The sequence below is a fragment of the Mesoplodon densirostris genome, chromosome 3 (assembly GCF_025265405.1).
Source record: "Mesoplodon densirostris isolate mMesDen1 chromosome 3, mMesDen1 primary haplotype, whole genome shotgun sequence".
In the NCBI taxonomy this organism is placed as follows: domain Eukaryota; kingdom Metazoa; phylum Chordata; class Mammalia; order Artiodactyla; family Ziphiidae; genus Mesoplodon; species Mesoplodon densirostris.
In genome coordinates, this window is record NC_082663.1 from 133,749,632 (window position 1) to 133,766,856 (window position 17,225).

Genomic DNA, 17,225 nt, shown 5'->3' on the forward strand with positions numbered 1-17,225 from the left:
CCCCAGTCCTTCTAGGTATCAGATTAGTATGTATCTCCAGATCTTTTTCTATATATTTATAAACATAATGGTACCCATCGAATGTATATAGTATCACCTACTTCCTTGTTGTTACTGTTTTTACACAAAAGTCACATTGTGTGATGATGTTGCACCTTGTTTTTTTGTTTGTTTGTTTGTTTTTTTTTTTTTTTTTTTTTTTTTTGCTGTACGCGGGCCTCTCACTGTTGTGGCCTCTCCCGTTGCGGAGCACAGGCTCCGGACGCGCAGGCTCAGCGGCCATGGCTCACGGGCCCAGCCGCTCCGCGGCATATGGGATCCTCCCAGACCGGGGCACGAACCCGTATCCCCTGCATCGGCAGGCGGACTCTCAACCACTGCGCCACCAGGGAGGCCCGCACCTTGTTTTTTTTGAACACAGTACTTCTTGGGGTTCTTTCTCAATCAGTATTTAGAAATTCATCTCATTCTTGTTAATTTGCAAGATACAGGTCTATCACAGTTTATTCAGACATACCTCTCTGATGAACTTTAGTTTGTTCCCAACTTTTCACTATTTGAAACAATCCTACAACAAGCATCCTTGGACCCTCCTCTTTGTGCAGAGTCCCATGACTTGGATCACAGGATGGATTAAAAAGATATGTCCTGGGCTTCCCTGGTGGCGCAGTGGTTGAGAGTCTGCCTGACGATGCAGGGGACACGGGTTCGTGCCCCGGTCCGGGAGGATCCCACATGCCACGGAACGGCTGGGCCCGTGAGCCATGGCCGCTGAACCTGCGCGTCCGAGCCTGTGCTCCGCAATGGGAGAGGCCACAACAGTGAGAGGCCCGCGTACTGCAAAAAAAAAACAAAAGATATGTCCTTGTTTTAATTTGCATTTTAGGGGGAATTTTCTCAGAAAAATAGATTCCTGAGTCCCATTCTCAAGCATCCTGATTTGAGGCTCAAGAATCTGTGTGATTTACAACCTTCCCAGGTGATGCACAGAGGGGTTTCGGAACTAGTGCCTGAGGACCAGCGATGTCACTTTCAGATCTGTTGTTCCATGATCCTCGAACTCCTGCCTTCTCCTAAGCCCATGACTTGTTTAGGCCCAGTGTCTACACCATCTCTGCCACTTATGATTCTGTTTTCTCCATGAGGGAAGATTTTTTTAAGACAGAGGAAGTCCCGGCAACGATGGCCATTTACTAAGTTGGCTCTTGGAGCCATATTTCAGATGTCACTCTGAGGAAATTCTACCCCTCAGAAAGAAGGGACTAACATGTGCTAAGAATCTAATGGTTTCTAGATAAACATACTGGGTTTACTGGACACTTAACTTCCACATGGTCATTTAAACCTCACAACAACCTTAGGAAGTAGTATTGTACCCATTTTACACATGAGGGGACTAAAGTTCAGAGAGACGTAGTAATTTTCCCAAGGTCAGACAGCTACCTAGGGGCCCCTGTTCCAGCTCTGTTGGGCTCCAAATTCTGTGTTCTTTTCATTGTATCGCTTGCCTGCAAACTAGGGTGTCCTAGTTCCTAACTTCTGGAGGTCTCTAGAAAAGGTGCAAATATTTCATGGAACAAGTATTATTTTATCTTACTTAGCATGGAGTAACTTATTTGATTCAATCCTGGAGAATTTGTTCCTGAAAATATGGACTGGAGGCTAGATGGACTGGGGGTATGAAAGAGAATGATTCCGTTTTACCTCTGATCATCCCTACTGCTTCCCTCTTCTGGGATTAATGTGGAAGGAGAAAAATAGAAAAGTGGCTTGTATCACAGAATTACAATCAAGTATTCAATTTCTTGAGCTTTTTTTCTAACTGAGAAATATAAAAGAACAGCATATACCAAATAACCAAGTATCCACCATCTAAAAATGACAATTCAAAAAATATTTGTCAAATTTCTTAAAAATAAAATAAGCAACATATTCCTCATCTAAAGATGATTTCATTTCCTCTCCACCTCATCCCTCAGCAGCCTCAGTCAGAAATTTGGATTGTCTCTGCCAAATCTGTTTTACATTTTCAGCTGTAAGTATGTGTTAAACAACATGTATCATGAACAAATAAAAAAATTAAAAATTGAGTATATAAATGGTCTTTCACTGTAACTTTTATTCTGCTCCCAGCTTTTCTTCTCTTTATGCTATAACACCGAGAGCTCTTTAAAAGTTAAGAATTGTGTCTTATTTAATCTTTGCACCCCTGATGGCCTAGTACCTTCTGGAGGCTCAGTAAATCAGAAAGGAAAGAAGGAAGGAAGGAAGGGAGGGAGGAAGGAAAGGTGGGAGGGAGGGAGGGAGGGAGGGAAGATCAGTCTTTTGAGTCAGAACCTCCTGTGTGGCTCCCAATTAGACGTGAGGGTAATTAAAGAGGCATTCTAAGTCCTCCACACCGTGATTTCCCTGCCCCCGAGAACTGTTCACGTCCCATTAGAGCAGGTAGCTCCTCCATCCTTTAACCTGCTCACCATTCTGTTCTCCCAGGAAGTCCCAGGCATGGTTTCGAGAAGTTTGTGGCCACACAGCCGCCTCATGTTCTCAGCTCCAGTGTGCTCCAACTCTCACTGGTGGTAAATCAACCAGCCAAGGCTGAAGCCTGCATTACTCTCTATCTCTCAAAAACCCTCAGGGATCTGGGGAATTACCTGCCAGTTCAAACACTTGTCTTCCCTCCTTTCCTTCTCCTACTCTGTCTTTGACTCTGTCAACAATGGAGGGCTTTTCTGGATGACTGTCTCTGCCTCTCTGAGTATCTCTCTCTGTCTCTGATTCAAAATTATGCCTCTGCTTCCCTTCCTCAGCCCCTGCCTCTACCTTCCCACCCTTCCCCTTTCTATCCCCTGAGTCGAGCTGCAGCCATAGATCCAGGAGCCCAGCTGGGCCATAGATCTCTCCGTTACTGCTGTTCTTTCCCTCTCACTTTTAAGAATGCTTTTTGTGGTGACTTCTAGCACAAACAGCTGTTGGAACTTGTTTGAGAAAACCTCGGGGGGCAGATGCTCTGGCAGTCCATCAGATTCTTCTTTCCTCTGCAATCTGAGATGGACTGGGGAAGAAATGCATTCACTGATTAACCCATTAAACAAATACTTATTGAGCTCCTATTATATGCCAGTCACCGAGGTGGACACTGAGAATATAACAGTAGGTAAAACAGCCCATATAGAGTTTACAGTCTAATGGGAGAGACAGATATAAATCTAAGAGCCACTTAAACATATAAATAATTTATAATAAATGGTGATCCATACTTTGAAAAATTGTCCACAGTGTTCTAATAATAGTTCATGTCTGTCGAATGTTTATTGTATAACTGCCACTATTGTAAACATTTCACATACATTTATCTTAACAAAAACATAGTCCTATTTTACATATGATGACAGAACAGTGGGGTTAAACAACTTGCTCACGGGCACACAGCTTGTGGATGGAAAGATCAAGATTTAAACATAACGTGGGGGGGCTTCCCTGGTGGCGCAGTGGTTGAGAGTCCGCCTGCCGATGCAGGGGACATGGGTTCGTGCCCCGGTCCGGGAAGATCCCACATGCCGCGGAGCAGCTGGGCCCGTGAGCCATGGCCGCTGAGCCTGCGCATCCGGAGCCTGTGCTCCGCAACGGGAGAGGCCACAACAGTGAGAGGCCCACATACCGCAAAAAAAAAAAAAAAAAAAAAAAAACAACATAACGTGGGGATTGGGAATCAAGAGGAAGAAAGTCTACCCCAAGGCTCTGTTTCCTTCCATGTGGGAATAGAATTTTCTTTCCCAAGATCACATAGAGAGTAGGAGGCAGAAAAAGGACTGGAATCCAGCCTCCTAAATCCCAAGCTAATCAGTTCTAAGGTCAGATAGGCTGAAATGTGAAGGTTGACTCTGTTACTAAACTACTAAGCCCCATGGCACTTCCCAGAAAAATAAAGAGGAGTATGGGTTTGGGTGATGATAGGGAATGGGCACTTTCCGCTAAGTTGGGCTGGTAGGGGCTTGAGCCTCTGACCCTGGGATGCACTTGGGGATGGTAAGCTCCTTGAAGGAAGGACTGTGTTATCTTCTCTATTGCATCTCCAGAGCTTAACACAGTGCCTTAATCATTATTTATTGAAAAAATAAGTTGAATCAAATGTGAAAAAGATAGAACAGATGGAAGCTCCATGTTTCTTCCAAGCTAGGGGTTTATAATTCCAATAACTTCATTTCTTTCCACTCTCACGAATACCAGCCAGCAGTGCAGAGATATTCTGCCAGGTATCTGGGTCAGTTTCTACCCTTTCTTTTCAATCTGCATATCCAAAATATATCCTCCTGTTTCATAAAACTCCCTTTTTATTTATTTTTTATTTTTTTTTTGCTGATTCAATTAAGAGCTGAGTTTGATCTAGAGACCTTACCTCTTAAGTCTCTTTTGATAACACAGCCCCCAGAGCATCCGTCTCTCTGAAGCCTCTTTATGAGTTTTGGAGCTGAGTAAAATGCCGACTCCTTTCAGGATAATTACATTGGAGCAGACACATTGTTCCTGGAATATGTTTCCCAATCTGAGTAAACAGATCTTGGTCCTTTTTATGCTCTGTAATATGCATTTCCTTCTCCTTCATTTTTCTCTCTATCTGGAGTGCTGCCTGTGGGTTAATCTCTGGACCAGGGATGAGGGAAGGATTTGTTTGGGAAAACATCTTCCACGAGACATTTGGCTATGAGGGGGCCTTTGGCTGGGGGGCTGCTCTTGGCTGCTCGCACATTCAGCAGCTCTCTCTATCCCACAAAGAGGACAGGGAAGCCAAGAACTGCTCAGCAAGCTTATGAAAGAGTGAAGAACTAAATGTACCCAGCAACTCAAGAGTCTTTAGGCTGAATCAGTTAAAGCAATGCCCACTGTCGCATCTTTCTTGTAGGTTATGTGTTGCATAAGGAGAAACATGTGGGAACCACAGTAATTAAAGTGGCAGAGTCAGAACTGGAATCCACATCCCAACTCTGCCACTTAAATTAGCTGTGTGACCTGGGACATGTGACTTAAGCTCTGGTGGCATCAGTTTTCTCATCTGTATAATGGAAATAATAATAGTATTTATGTCAAATACTTATTATAAGAATAAATTCAGATAATACCTTTAGTGCCTACAGATGATGATGATGATCTGTGACATGCAAAGTATTTTCACATTTGTGCTTTTGCATTTGATCACATTTTCCTTGCTTTCCTAGTAGAGGACCTGCATCAGAACCATGTTCTTCTGACCTTCAGTCTCTATGCTTTTTTATTCTGGGCCATACCAGAGGAGTTTGACTTGTTCTCTGTGACTCCCAGGACAAGGAGACAGAAGACAGCTTGGATTCAAAATAGGGATATTTATTTTTAATGGTCAGAAGTATCAAAAAATGACTGCCTCAAAAAAGGAGTGTGTTTCCTGTCCCTGGTGGCACCCAGGCAGAGGCTGTCCAGCCACCTGAAGAGGATGTTGTAAAGAGAAGGGAAAGGTTAGACTTGGTGGCCTTCCAATTCTGAGAGTCTGAGTTTCTCATCAGAACAGGAAGTGTCTGTTTTTGCAGCTCTCCACTCCCATACTCCTCATTATTTTTCCGGGAAATCCCATGAAGCTTGAGAGTTTTATCTGCAGATCCAGCCCTCACACTCTAGCCTATTGACTTAAGAACCAGATTTCTTTGAGATTCAAGAGGCTGGGTTTTAATACTCTTTCTACCTCCTATTCTCTACATGATTTTGGGAAAGAAAGTTCTGTAGTTTGTACCTGCCCAGCATCAACTCCCATTCTCTGCTAACAGTTCCTCCATCTCCTTTGGGGACCACTCCTCTCTTACTCTCAGTCCATGTGGCTCTAGTGAGATTGTCTCATCTCCATGGTCAGCACGTGACCTAGGTCTAACCACAGAATGTTCTGGCTCCCTGGCTACAGTAATTGGTTCAGGAATGGGCATCTGATTCAAGTTGGAGCAATCCAAATCCATCCCAAGACTTTTGCTACAACTGCTGAGAAAGAGAGGCTCTTTTTCTGGAGGTTGCTAAGCCGGTAACATGCAAGTCTCGATTTTCTGGGGTCTACACAGGGGCAGAGCCTGCCTGAAAATGAAGTCAACACAAAGCAAAGCAAAGCTAAGAGGTAGTGAGAACAAATCCTAATGACATCGTTCAAATGCCTGAATCCAACAGTACCTGAAGTTAGACCTACTTCTAGAGTTTTTCAGTTATGTTAGCCAATAAATTCAGGTCATGTTTGGTTTTTAAATTTTTGGTTACTGAATTTGTTTGTTTATTTCTTGGGTACATTCGACTTGGATTCCTACCACATGTAACCAAGAGTTCCAACAAACAGCTATCACAATGTGCTAGAGTGAGGACTTCCTGTAGAACATGAGTCTGGAGCTGCTCTCTTCTCTGTATCAAGGTATACCTAGTAAAATCCTTGGTAAAGACTGCTAATTATTATTTTTTCTTTTTTTTTTTAAGACTGCTGATTATTTAATGTGTCACTCTGTGCAGAGAGCCATCAGGATCTTAATCAGAGCCATCAATACCTTAACCAGAGTGAAACTTGGGACCACTTCAATCACCGTCATAGTTATCTCTCATACTCCATATGCAGAACTCTAGTTTTTACCAGCATTTCCAGGAATTGCCCCCAACCCCGCTTTTTAGTGAATTCAATGACCATTCGTCCACCAAATATTAAAAGCACCTATTATGTGCCAAGCGTTATAACAAATTATGTTTGGAATACAATGATGTGTAAGATACTAAGAAGCTTACAGTAAAACCAGGAGGTGGCATTTACAGGGAACTTTTATAAAACCAACCCCATGTGTCTGTCGTTTTACTAATTTTTTTAAATCCCAATTTCATATAGATTTGCTATTATGAATAGAATGTTTTTTCTTTTACATTTTCTAATTGGTTATTACTAGCCCTTAACTTTTTTTTTAATTTATGTATTTATTTATTTTTGGCTGCGTTGGGTCTTTGTTGCTGCGGGCAGGCTTTCTCTAGTTGTGGCGAGCAGGGGCTACTCTTCTTTGCAGTGCGCAGGCTTCTCATTGCGGTGGCTTCCCTTGTTGCAGAGCACAGGCTCTAGGTGCACAGGCTTCAGTAGTTGTGGCACGCGGGCTCAGTAGTTGTGACACACGCACTGTAGAGCGCAGGCTCAGTAGTTGTGGCGCACAGGCTTAGTTGCTCCACGGCATGTGGGATCTTCCTGGACCAGGACTTGAACCCGTGTCCCCTGCATTGGCAGGCAGATTCTTAACCGCTGCGCCACCAGGGAAGCCTCCTTTTACTAATTTTTTAAACTCATAGTAATACTTTATTAATTTCCTATTGCTGCAGTAACGAACTACCACAAACTTAGTGGTTTAAAACACACAGCACAGTCCTGAATATCAGAAATCTGAAATGGGTGTCACTGGGCTAGAATTGAGGTGTCAGCAGAGCTGTGTTCCTTCTGGAGGCTCTAAGAAGAGAATCTGTTTCCTTGCCTTTTCCAGCTTCTAAAGACTGCCTGCCACCATCTTCAAAGCCAGCAGCACAGCATCTTCAAATCTCTCTCTCCCCCTCTCTGATTCTAACATTCCTGCCTTCCTCCTGGAAGGACCCTTGAAATTATATGGAGCCCACCTAGATAATCCAAGATAGTCCCCCCATGTCTGGGTCCTTAACTTTATCACATCTGCAAAAATCCCTTTTGTCACGTAAGGTAACATATTCACAGGTTCTAGGGATTAGGATATGGACACCTTTAGGGGACCATTATTCTGCCCACCACAGATACAAATAAGTAGGTATTATTATTACTATTCCCATTTTACAGAGAGAAAAATTAAGGTTTAGAGAGGTTAAAGTAACCCTCCTGATAACTAGTAGGAGCCAGAGCCTTGATTCGTCCACAGCGGGTCTGATTCGGAGTCCACATGCTTATTCACTGTCATACTCCCTGCCAACCCAAATGATTGTGGATTTTAAAGTCACACAGACCTGGGCAAGTCTCGTAACTATGCTGTGCCTTACTTTTGTCATCTGCAACATGGAGCTACTAGTTTTATGTTTAGGAACAGTTGAGGTTATGCATGTGGCACTCTTCGCTGCACTGTGACTGGCACATAGTAGATGCTCAATATGTGGCCATCATTCCTACAACAGTTTTTCAAAGGTGTCAGGGGCCTGAAGAGACAGATTCAGTGCCCTTGAATGGGGAGAGCGGCCCTGTCCCAGGAGGAAATGCTCACCTTTGGCTCAGAGGTATTATGTCTCCAAGGACACCTGTGGAGCTCAGGTTGGGGGAATACTTTCTGCTGGCTTCTAGAACACTGGTGAGAAGAGAGCTAGCCAGGTTTAGACATCTGGGGAGCAAGCCTAGGGCCAGACACAGGTGGGGTGTGGGCCTCTCATTGCCCATTGGTGGCCAGATGAGCAGATAAAAGAACCTCCTGCTCTCCCGCTCCCCTGACTACTCTCTCACCTCCTTAAGAAATGGCACATCAACCCATCTGCTCAAACAAATGACTGGCTAGGCCCCTCTTTGAGAGAATGTACTTGGGGGGTGACCACACACCCCAGTCCCCCAGAACTTGACTGTTGGGGGCGCCCTCTGCCCTTGTCCCCGGCTGAGCTGCTTTGCTGCAAGGGGCGTCTTGACAACCGAAGGACAGCCGAATTCATCACTCTCCTAACTTGTCCATTTGTCTTCGGCTCAGAGGGTCCTGATGAGGGAGTTTCCAGGGGCCGCACTGAAGCGCACATGATTTCTTGACAGAGACACATGGCGGTGATTACACGCGGCGTTAGGCACAGTCACTGCAGCTTGGCGGCTCCAAGTCCTCTCCTGAGCACAGTCTCAGACTGCCTCCACAGCCTCCCTGGTGTCTAGCTCCTTTTCTAAACCATGTGTGGGGATGGAGAAGGGGGAGAGGCGGGTGGTCAGGGGGTACAAGAGGCCGGAGACAGGGCTTTCCTGCCCAGAAGTCGAGATGAGGGGTCCCTCTGTCGGCACAGTTGAGTGGGGCAGCCTGGAATGAACTTCCTCGCCAGCTTCCTGTCCAGGACACAAACGCGTTCCTTCCATTCTCAAGCATGAGACTCGAACCCAGATTGCCCTGGGAAAGGGAGCATGGTGACACGGTATGAAGGATTAACAGAGCACTTCCTGACATGAAAAAGAAGATGGAGAAACAAGATGGAATCTCAGAGGTTTTCATGGCCATAAACTCCAATTCCTGTGCTAAGGTTTGAGTCCTTGTCTAACTCTGTCAGGTATTTATTTGGCATTTTCTTGCACACCTTCCTTGACGGGGGCTCACTTCTTAGGGCAGCTGATTCCATTCGTGGGCACCTTTGACTCTTAGAAAAGTGCTTCAAATTGAACAGGAACCTGTCTCCTAGAGGCTGCTCTTGGTTTGGCCTTTCAGTCTACTTTCCCAATCACAGTGTTTCTCCAAGAGATGCCTCTTTTCTGAGAATCATATGGGGAGCTCATTAAAATGCAGATTCCTGGACCCAGCCCTGACCTGGTGAATCAGAATCTCTGAGGCAGGAACCTAAGGATCTGCATTGATAAGAATGCCTGATCTGTAAGATGAGCATTGCGGGGCCCCTGAAATGAATTCAGGGCGGTGCCCACACACAAAGAATGTCCAAAGGGAAAGCCAGGAACCCAGAGGACAAACGTTTTCAACTCGTCAAACTCTGCCAATGCTGGAGTTGACTGGGGAGGAAGCCACATCAAATAGGGATGGACTAACCCAGGAAATCCCAAATAACAGCTAATACTAAAAGGCTTTGACATAATCCCTCTGTGTGTACGCACTACAGCTACCTCCATTTAACAAGTAAGGAAACATGTTTAGAGCGGTGACTTGCCCAAGGAAATATATCTGGGAAGTGGCAGCGTTGAGGTTTGTCTGACTCTGCACCCCTGCCCACCATCTGCCAACTTGATGGGAACGCCAGATCTAAACCTCCCAGGTCCAGGCCCCTTCCTTGATCTCAATGAGCAGACAAAGTTGTTGTCATTTAAGTGTGGAACCTGTTTTCACCCACACCTCCAGGGTGAAATCTCTCCAGGTGCTTTTGAGGGGTACGGGACAGTCCCAAGGAAGGCAGGGGTACCTGGGGCTTCCAGGTGATGATTCTGGCCCTGGGGAACAGCACAGACCCTTAGGGAACAGTCCTGCTTCCACAGGCTGCTCACCTTACCCTGTCACTCCCGCAGTCAGGCCCACCCCAAACATTTGCAGGGCCTGAGCAAGGGTATAAATGGAGGCCCACATAGCACATGTCTGAATAGTTAGACGTTAGAAATTAAGGTAACAAACTGTAAAAAACAAACAAACAAACAAACAAACATGTTCTATCTTCCTGTCTTGACAAATATTCTTTCATTGTGACCTGGAAGGCCAAATTCAAATTTAGCCTTTGAAGGAGCTCCTCCCTGGCACTTGGCAATGTGCGGAGAGCTGGCCCCCAGCCCTGGCTCCTGGCACGGCCCCCTTTCTCTTCCACACTTGACTCTGCCCCACACTCCGAAAGCCTCACACACACGTGTGAGGACCACAGGCTGCACATCCCAGGTCTGTCTACGTGCCCTGCAAGCAGTAGCACCCTGGCCCCCCTGGGGCTGAGTAGAGTCATTCTGGGCAGCCTGCTTGGGTCACGACCCCTATCCGGCTATCTCTGCCCCCTGAATCCATTTGCAGCAAGAGCCGATCATGGGGGCTGAGATAGGAGAGGTACACTGCATTAGTATGCCAGTCAGCATCCTGGGGGCTGCAGTCCCCTCTCTCAGCCTGGCACTGGGCCTGGCAGAGGGGGCTGGAAGGCAGCCCCTCCCACGGCAAATGAAGCACTGGACAAGGAAATGAAATCTTGAGCTATCACTCCAGCTTGCAAATGAGAGAGAGGGAGAGGGAGAGGGAAAAAGAGAATCTTATACTTTAGGCAGGGAAGGAGGTCACTAGATCATGAGATCATATCTGCTTTACGCCTCACCTAAAATTTGCTTGTTCGATCTTCTTATCTTTGGATTTTAAAAAGAGTGTGATGCATCTCACTTGGGGATGATATCAGCTCCAACCCTATAGGTCAGTGATTACCAAAGCACCCTCTTGAGCAGCAGCAGCTTCACCTGTCGTTAGACATGCCAATTCTCGGGCCCCAGTCTGACCTACTGAATCAGAAGCTCTGGAGGGGGACCCAGCACTCTGTGCTTAACAAGCCCTTCTGATGATTCTGATGCTCACTGAAGGCTAAGAACCACTGATGCAGGCCAAGCAGAGCCATTGATTGTTTCAGAGCAGAACAGTGATCCGTGAGAGCTGTGTTCATCAAGCTGTATTCATTCAGCAAATATTTACTGAGGGCCCAACACTGTCAGGCACTGGAGATTCAAGATACCTTCTGTGCCCTCAAGTTGCTCACAATCAAACTCAAGAGCAGGCTAGTAAACAGATCAGTACGCTAGGATGTAATAAATGCTAACACCAGACAGGTGGAGAGTGCTGTCCCGTGGAGGAGTGTCAGATAAGACTTCTGAGAGGCAGCTCTGAGGAAACTTGGAGAAGCAGGCATTGTCAGGCACGGAACAGAGAGCAGTGAAATGTTGCTGGTGACAAAGGCTCTCTCCTTGACCAAACTTTCGTCAGGCCCCTCTTAGTCCTCTTCTCGACTAGGCCGTGACCTTGGCCCCCATCCTGTCTTTGATCCACCCAGCCCAGTCTTAGCAAAGACTCCTGCCAAGTCACCCTTGAGATCTGATCAAATTCCTCATCCCTCACCCTTGATGTCTAAGCCCTTGGCCTGACTTTAGTGAGAATCCTGTTAGGCCAGTTTAGCAAGAATCCCCCTACCCTTGACGCCTCCTCTTAATAATTTTCCATACATTGACCCCTTTGCTCTGCTCATTGTTTATAAATTCCCAGCTGCCTGTTGTATTGTGAGTTGAGCCCTAGCTCTCTCCCCTGTTGCAATACCCCTACTGCAATAGTCCTGAATAGTCTTTCTTATCAGTTTAACAAGTGTCAGAATAAATTTTTCTTTAGCACTGGACAGGGCAGCAGTTGTGCCGAGACTTAGAGGAAGGAAAAAATATGGCCCAGCCTGTTTAGGCCCTTAGGCCAACAAGGAGGTAAGCCTGGGGAACAGGGACTTGGGAGGCTCTCTGAAACTTTGGAGTTTGTCCTGAAGGCAGTGGGAAGCAGGAGGGAGTTTTAAGCAGAAGCATAGCATAATTAGGCTTTCATTCTAGAAAGATCTCTCTGGCAGATTGCTTCATGGTGAATGGATTGAGAACCCCAAACCTGGAGCCCTGAGAGACCAGTGAGGAGACTACTGTCCCTGAATCAGAAACTCAAGCATCTGAATGTCTAATACCGTTCCCTGGTCAGTCAGCCGCAGCCAGGGCTGAGAATCACTGAAGTAGGAGGTGAAAGTGAAGAGACCAGAAGAGGGCAGGAGCAACGGAGAGAAAGGAATGTGTGTGTATTCGGGGGGGTTGGGAGGATGTCCCCCAGGAGTCAATGGGAGTCATCGGAGAGTCACTGCATTTTCAGAAGGCAAATCATGAGACTGAACAGGGGTGGTTAGTGTCTGAAAACTTCATCCTCTTTTTTCTAGGAGCAAGAAAGATGCTGGATTTTGAGGAAGCTAAACCTCCCATAAATGAACCATTTGACTTAAGGAGTTTAAGACTCATTCATTGACTCTTTCATTCATTCATTCATTCATTCAAGAAATGCTTACTGAGTACCTACTGTATCCTGGGTGCTGTGCAAGGTGTTGGGGATACAGCAGTGAGCAGAGATGGTCCCAGTCTAGTGGGTGAGGATGACTTTATACAAGTAATGACTCTAGTAAATGTAAAATTACAACTGTGCTAAGTGCTATGGAGTGAAAATACTTAAAGGATATGTAATAGGGGATGTGACCCAGCTGGGGGGATCTGGAAAGCTTCCTTTAGACCGTGTCCCCTGTCCTGAGGTGCAAAAGATGAGTAAGAATTAGCTAGGCTAACAGGGAGGGGTGCTACAGGCAGAAGGACAGCATCAAAGGCCCTACGGCAGGTGGCCTTTAGCATCACCTGTTGGGCTCTTCACAGGTATGCGGGCCCAGATTCTCCAGTCTATGGGAGAAACCTCCCCAGGCTGTAACCCCTGACACCCCTTTCGGAAAGCCCACTGTGGAACTGGTGCTAGCAGAAAACCCCATGTTTCCCACAAGGGGCAGATGGCCAAAGGCCTGTGTGAGTGCCCTGGTGGCCTCCCGCAAGCTGGCAGGAGAGGCCCAGGTGTGTGAGCCCAGACAACCTTGCAGCGAGGTCATCGCTGTCTCCCATGGGGGAAGTGCTTCCTGACAGCTGCTCTGTAGCGATTCTCCTTCAATTTCCATTTTATAGCTCCTTGTTCCCTCCTCAGTGGGAGACCGTGTCTCCAAAGAAGTCAGGCTGACATTGCAGGCTGCAATTATCATACCCTTCCCCTGGCTGAGATTGCCTGGTCATATCCCACCTTCGGTACTAAGTTTCCCTGCATTTATTCTATTGCACAGATATTTATCAAGTACCTGCTGGGTGCTACAGCAGATGGGAATGGATCCAAACAAAATTTGGGATGGCCTTTCCATCACCCAACTCACAGGTGACCCCACATAGCCCATCAACAAATGTTTGTAGAGATTGGGATTGAAGGATTAAGGTTAATGAGTATTATTTAAAGCCCCAAAGGTACCCACAAGAGAACTAAATATTGCAACATATCTATCGAAGATTTGTAGGCAGAAGGCAGAAGGGGTAAGTGAGCTAAATCCTCATTAATCACATTAAGAAGTCAATAGATACTGTCTAGAGTTGATAAATCAAGGAGCACAGGTAATAAAACTTTGACAGGAACAACGAGAGGACGAAGATTAGGAGCCCTCAGGTGTCTGGAGTGTAACATCCCGAGATGAAATTCCATTTCTGTTGCTTACCAACTGTGTGACCTTGGACAGATCACTTAACTTCTCTACACCTTAGTTTTCCCATCTGTAAAATGGGCACAATGATGGTACCTACCTCATGGGGTTATGATGAGCACTTAGGGAAACAATGTACATAAAAGGATTAGCACAGGGCTTGACACACACATGGCACACACTCAATAAATGTTAGCCAAGGCTAAAAGCAGGAACAGTTTAATAAAGGTTGGTCTCTGGGGAATAGGACATGGGTGGGGGGTGGTGTCGGGGGGGAGAAGGCAGCTGCTGTTTATTATAAGTTCTCTGAACTGTTTAATTTTATGACCATATGCACATACCTCATTGCTGAAAATAAAATTTTTAAACATTCATACAAACTGGGTGATTACTATAGAAAACTGGATGTCGACTGAATTTTCTGGCTTGAGTATCTCTGTTCCCACAACATTCAAACTCCTCCCCTTCCCTGTCCCATTTTCACCCTCAGTTGCCCTCATCCCCACCCCTTCTTGTTCCCTTAGTTTCTGTTTGTCTCGATTGTCCCTACTCTTAAGTGCTCTCTGTAGCACTTGGTGTCTGTATTCGTTTGTTGGGGCTGACATAACAAAGTACCACAGAGTGGGTAGTTTAAACACAGAAAGTTATCTTCTTCTGGAGGCTAGAAGTCCAAGATCAAGGCGTTGGTAGGTTTGGTTTCTGCTGAGGCCTCTCTCCTTGGCTTGCAGATGACCGCCTTCTCGCTGTGTCCTCACATGGCCATTCCTCTGTGCACCCATCCCCGGTGTCTCTCTGTATGTCCACTTTTTCTCTTCTCAGAAGGACACCAGTCACACTGGATTTGGACCTACCCTAAGGGCCTCATTTTAACTTAATTGCCTCTTGAAAGGCCCTGTCTCCAAATATAGATTCTGAAGTTCTGGGGGGTCAGGGCTTCAACATATGAATTTGGGGAGCATGCAATTCAGCCTATAACAATGTCCTTGAGCCATTTGGTGCCCTGGGGCCCAGGAGCCTGTTGCAATGATATTATGAGGCCCAGGGCCAAATATTAGGCATATATCTGGGGTAGACAGTACCACCTGTGCTAGCAGGCTGTGGCATCTGCCACAAGGTGAGTGATCCCAGGGGTTCCTAGAAATGTGTACATCCCTCTCCAAGCCCTTTATGCAAAGTCAGATGTGTGACTGCTCACCACATAAGGGTCCTGGGACTCAGGGTGCCAGGGCTCCTCCTGTACTCTGATACCATCTCGTTGTGTGACTGTGGACAAGTCACTTCCCTTTTCTGAGCCTTAATTCCCTCCTCAATAAAATGAAGAAGTCGTTTGTCCTAAGAGACTTGCATTCTAATTCCTGCTCCTCCTTCCTCAATCTTTGTAGTCTAGAAAGCTTGAGTGCTTGTTTTCTGGTCTCTGAGACAGCGAAGTATATCCAACTCATCTGGAGGCTCCTCCACCCCGCATGAGACAGATGCCCTCCCCATCCTCCACTGCTTCACGATCTGGGGGTCTTGCCCAGCCTGCATCTGTCTATCCTTCCTCTGGTTTTCCTTTGGGGCAGGGGTGAGCCAATGAGACTCAGTCCTGGGATTTTTAGTGAAGCTATTTGAAAAAAGAAGTCAGCTTCCCCTGGCATTCCTAGCTGTCAAGATAATGTAAACCTGGAGCTACCAGCAGGCACCCTGTCACCTGGGGAGAGTCAGCTGCCTGAGGGCAAAGAGCATATAAAGATGAAGCAGACTTGAGAAAGTTTCTGGGGCTTGATGACATCTTTAAACACCTGGATCTTGCTGTGCCTGAAGGCAAACTACCCTTGACTTTTCAGCTAAATAAGGCATAAATTTCTTTCCTTCTTTTTCTTTTTTAAAAAAATTTATTTATTTTTATTGAAGTATAGTTGATTACAACATTGTGTCAGTTTCAGGTGTATAGCAAAGTGATTCAGTTTTACATATATATATTCTTCAGATTCTTTTCCATTATAAGTTATTACAAGATACTGAGTATAATTCCCTGTGCTATGCAGTAGGTCCTTACCATTTATCTATTTTATATATAGTAGTGTGTATATGTTAATCCTAAACTTTTAATTTAACCCTCCCTCCCCTCTCCTTTCCCCTTTTGAAACCATAAGTTTGTTTTCTAAGTCTGTGAGTCTATTTCCGTTTTGTAAATACATTCATTTATATTATATTTTTAGATTCCACATAAAAGAGATATGATATTTGTCTTTCTCTGATTTACTTCACTTAGTATGATAATCTCTAGGCCCATCCATGTTGCTGCAAATGACATTATTTCGTTCTCTTTTACAGATGAGTAATATTCCAATAAATATATATATATACCACATCTTCTTTATCCATTCATCTGTTGATGGACATTTAGGTTGCTTCCATGTCTTGGCTATTGTAAATAGTGCTGCTATGAACATTGGGGTGCATGTATCTCTTCAAACTGGAGATTTTGTCTTTTCCAGATATATGCTCTTTCCTTCTTTTTCTCTTTATTTGTTTATTGCCCACATTTAAAAAAAATATCTTTATTGGAGTATAATTGCTTTACAATGTTGTGTTAGTTTCTGCTGTACCCACATCTTTTTTGAACTGGTTTTCTGCTACTTTCTGAGGAGGAATCTTGTCCTTGAACATTGTTTAACTTCAAGAAAATCTTTCCGATGTTCCTTCTTTTTCTTAGCAAACTCCTACACAACCTTCAAGATCCACCCAAACATCACCTCCCAGCGACCTCTCCCATGGGCCCCTGAGAAAAATGAGAAGTTCCCTCCTCTGGGCTCTCATGGCAGCCTGTACATTGCTCCAATAAAACACTTAACAATTTATATCAACTTTTTGCATAGTTGTCTGTTCAGATCCCTGTATTTAAATGTTTGTTCATCTTTGAACCCTCAGTGCTTGGATCAAGGGATGGCACACAGTTTGCGTTTGATGAATGAGGGAATGAATAGTATATAACCTGAATCCTTCTGCTGTGACATCAGCCCTCATTTTCATTGCTCAGAAGAAATAGAAACCAATTTGTCACTCTGCTCTGCGTGGATTAGTCACAGTTTAATCAACTGCAGAGTGGCATGATATATTTACTAAGCTAAGTAAATGCTAAAAAAAAAAAATTCTAATTTTAATGCTGAATTGTCAGTGCTTTTATATGCTTACCCTCCCTTGCTACTCACCCCTCTTTTACTTACTCTGGGGGCCACATGGTGTAATAGACTGGGAGGTTGGAGAGCTGGGTTCTAGTCCCC